Below are 4,666 nucleotides of genomic sequence, written 5' to 3' on the forward strand. Positions count from 1 at the left end.
GGGGGCGCGGCCGCCGTGTCCTCCTTCCGTTTCTTCGCCGAAGGCACCGGCCTGATCAACCAAGGGAGAACATCAGGAAATAGCAAGTATAAGTAGAAGCAAGACGAAGCTCGAAGCACTCACTGATCCACCGCGGCGTATTCCATCCTCCGCTTGGGAAGCTTGAAGCCTGAAAGCCTCGAAGCCTGAGGTGTGAGCACGCGGACTCCGAGAGCAGAAGATGGCGCAGCAGAAGGGCCGGAGGCAGCTCCGGCCGGCGTCAAGGTGGAGCAGCATCCCGAGGAATAAGCGACGATCTGCTCCTTGTCGGGACGAAGGCAGTTCTCCCCCCTCCTGGCGGGCATCGACCTCGGCGTCGTCAGGAAGGGCGCGGAGGATTTCAGCTTTTCTCAAGGGAGAGTTTTCCCCCATCTCCTCGGGGGTTGCCTCCGAGTCCTCCTCCTCTCCTTTCCCCATGCGGGACTCGTCAGAAGATAGCTCCACTGGCTTCGGCGCCGCGGGGACTTCGGGGAGCACATGCGGCACCAGCCCGCGTGCGTCAAAGGTCGGCCTGGAGGCCACGAGCGGCTCCCAGTCCTTGCGGTGGAACAAGGGAGTGAAGGCGCTCGGCGGGTACTCCTGGTTGTCCCCAACCAGGAGGCGCAGGACAGCAGTCAGTTCATCGTCAGGGAGGGCCCCGGCCTCAGGCGGGTCTTGTCTTTTTCATCTCCAAGCTTCCACAAGGGGCGCACGTGCGCCTGGAGCAGGGCGATGCGCAACATCAGGAATTCCCTGAGGAGCATGGCCCCTGTGACCTTCACCGCCTTCGCGTTGCCCGGCTTCAGGTCGGTCTACATCTGCGCCAACACCGACGACGCCCGCTCGTCAGCGAGCTCTGCGCGGGTCCACCCCTTGTTAAACTGGGGCGCCTCCGTCAGCAATGCCAAGCGCGGGTGGACGCACTTGGCGTCCATGATGACCCATTTGGCCCGGATGTTGTCGGCTCTCTTCCCGATGTTCGAGATTGAGTTGGCCTTGCCGGATGCGATGAAATTGGCGCACCCGGAAACATGGTCATCGCTGACGCGGAGGAAGAAGAGGTGGCGCAGAAGCGCCACAAACGGCATCACGCCTAGACATGCCTCGCAATAGTAGGCGAAGATAGATAGGAGGAGGATAGAGTTGGGATGGAGATGCAACGCCTGCAGCCCGTAGTGGTCGAGGACCTCATAAAAGAAATCAGAGAAGGGAGGAACCAACCCGTCAGTGATGCTACTCGAGAAGAAGGGGAAGAAGGTGCTTCCCTCAAGCTCCGGCATGTCGGAGGCAAGCCGGAGCTCTGTCTTCCCCCATTCATTGCTCTCCCCCGCCGTCAGCAAGCGCGTGGAGGCGAGGCTCTTCTCTATGATGTTGGGCACTTCAAGAGCCGGCCCGTACCAAGTCGGCGCCGAGGAGGACTTGACCTTGCGCGGCGCCATTAGTCGCAGATGCGGAGCAAGATTGGAGCAGATCTGGAGGTATCGGTGGCGAGGAGCGAGAAAGGGGATCTGAGGCAAGGCAAAGGGGAACAGTGAAGGCAAGCGCTGTCTGTGCCAGCCTTTTGTCAAGTCAAAGCAATTGCCGAGGCAGCATGGGGATGCGGAGATGCCCACGTCCAATCAACCGCCACGCGTCAACCGAGGCCGCAGGCTTTTGGGACTCGCGGCGCTCCACGCATGACCTTTGGCTTTGCCCCGAAGCCAAGCCCGAGCGCGCCTTGGGCCCGGGGGCTACTGTCGGCGTTCTGGGAATGGGGGTCCCCAGACATGCCTGCCTGCGGCCCACGGTGCGGCTATGATGCAGGCCCATACGGCCCATCTTCATCAACGAGGCATTCAAGACCCTCGGGAGGCGGACGGTGCAAGACCTCCTCAAGAGCGGCCTCACCAGGCTACCTCGGGAGGAGCGGAGAAATCAAGGCAGGGCAAACCTCGCGAGGCTCTCGTGACGTAAGCCATGACGATCTGGATCAGGCGGGCGCCAGCGCGCGCAGCGTCCATGTTTCCTCTTTGGTGCTAAGGGGGCAAGTGCAGGCACGGAGTACCGAGGCATCAAGCAAAGGTTTCCATATCGGTGCAAGGAGACCAAGACCAGCAGGACGGCAAGACGGAGGTCACCGTGGAGCCCAAGACGGCGTCATCACTAGAGCCTTTCACAGGCGAAGACCGCTTTTGTCAGGATAAGCTATACTAGCTGTCCCCTTTCAAATTGGTCATTGTTGGCTCCCTTCCCGCTCAATATTTGGGGGGAGGACTAGGGCCTATATAAGTAGAACTAGCCACCACAGTAGAGGAATCTGATCTTGAGCCAATCCTTAGCCACACACCGAGCACAAGAACACCTCACCCTCAAGAGGCTGTTCTTCTCCTCGTAACTGTTCATCATCAGCCCAAGAGGCAATCCACCACCATCACTCTGGAGTAGGGTATTACACCACAACGGTGGCCCGAACCAGTATAAATCTTGTGTCTTTGTGTTGTGAGTTCGTCGAGTTCGTCCGTGAGATCTTAACGAGCTAGGGCGTAGATCGGTAGGGAGGAAATCTTCGCGCGCACCCCAGTGTTCGAACCTTAAGGGTTTTGCCGGAACCCGAGATCCGACAAGTTGGTATGATTCCAGGTCCTGGAATCATGATGGCCAGCGCATTTGCATCTGCTGCAACAAATCAAATTGGAGACCAAAAGGACAAAAATATACAATCATGTTCAGAGTATGTGTGGAATTAAGATTATTATAATAGTGACACATATCATAGACAGAGAATTGCAATGTCATGGTCATAATCATACCCCAAGTTAAAAAATAAGCCATTTCATATTCTAGCAATATGTCATGGTTCAAACATCATGTAACAATGAGAGGAAAACAGCTATGACAGGGCCCACTCATATTCTACCATAGCACTTACTACTGTTCTCATGTCAACTCTAAGCAATAACATGCGTTGTTATAAAAATCTTGGAAATGAGAGTAACATATAGCAATCATGAGGTTATACTCATAATATCTATTCTAACAATCATTAGAAGCCAATTGTTCTCATATCAACTCTAACAATAACATGTGTGGTCATAAAAATCTAGGAAATGAGAGGAACATATAGCAATGATGTGGTTATAGACATACTATCTATTCTAAATTTGTAACAATCAACAGGCAGTCATATTCATAAGGTAAAGATGAGATGAGATAGAACAATTACATGATGATAGATTCCACCAGTATTGGCGGCCAATCTGTGCATCGACCGCGTAAACGATGCCATCATGCACTATAGCATCAGACAGAAATGGAGGATCAACAGGATTGACCATGATCCATAACCATGTATGGCGAACGGATTCCAGATAGACTAATCCCATGTTGAACAAGGCAATGAGCTTGTAACAGGCACTTCGCAGGTTACAACCTTCAGCAAATAGAGGTCGAGCCAAAAGCTCGATGCATCTCGTGCGTAGTAGGCAGGAGTGTCCAGCGGGCCGCGAGGCTCGATGGCGGTGGTATCCAACGATGGAAGGGCAATCTCTCGCTGGGTGTAGATATCCATGAGATGCCACGGACTACCAGATTGGTGGATGAGGATGATCCAGTTGGCCTTCATGCCCGCCCGATAGTGGCCGCGCATGAAGGACAGGTGGACAGGTAGTGGTAGCATGTCGAGGGGCACCACGGCAACCTCCGTAGGATCGTCAAGTCGGTGTCTGGGCCACCTGCAAGGATTGGGCATCAGCAAGCAGGGTGTCTTGAAAAGGGCCGGTCGGTTGTAGACGAGTAGACGGTACAAAGACACCGAGCATGCGGCCAGACGGATGGTGCTGAGGAGGTCCATAAGATTATGGATCTGCTCCAAGAGAACATCGGGGAGGGAATTCCAATCGCGGCTCTGCGTGTCAGTCGGTTCTTCCATAGGTTTTTTAGGGTGTTGAGTGATTGGGGTTTTCGGTGCGTGCGAGCTAGCGGGGAAGTGGATTCGTGTTGGCGAGCAAAGAAGATGGCGTGTGTGGCCGAGCAATGAGCGGGGGGATATGGTACGCGCGAGCTACCATGGAATATGGCACGGGCAGGCGAGCAGTGAGCGGGGGGAAATGGTGTGCGGCCGACGATGGGGAAGAGAGGAGGAAGAAGAGGGAAAGAAGGGGAAGAAACTGCATTAAGTTTCAATTCTACTAGTACTACTACCAGGATATATCGTCCTTCAGAGTGTAAATAGTTAAGCCGATGATATGTGGGTCTACCTCAAGAGGGCCCATATGTCAGTTAATGGAGGAGAGAGGTGCGTAGGCGTATTTTTGGAAGCGTGCTCCACTGGCAAACATGATGGCAGTACTAGGTAAGGCTGATTTAGTAAGACCAACACACTGTTTTAGCTTATTAATTAAGTGTCCCATCTGTTGCAGCGTGTATTGTCACTTCACTGTGAAGACTAGTTGAATAGTTCTCCCTGACCTAGATGGGGAATAATGGATCGCTACGACTTCCTATCTACAGTATCCCTATGCCTCTACGCTTATCCTGTCCAACAAGATTAAATATTGGCCAAGGCACCCGGCGCCAATAATGTAGAAGTACTAGTAGTATTTTGTGTCAAACTTTGACCATCTATTTAACTAATAAAAATGTTAATGCATTTCACCAAAAATCATATCAA

The sequence above is a fragment of the Triticum aestivum genome, chromosome 7D, assembly GCF_018294505.1.
Source record: "Triticum aestivum cultivar Chinese Spring chromosome 7D, IWGSC CS RefSeq v2.1, whole genome shotgun sequence".
Taxonomy (NCBI): domain Eukaryota; kingdom Viridiplantae; phylum Streptophyta; class Magnoliopsida; order Poales; family Poaceae; genus Triticum; species Triticum aestivum.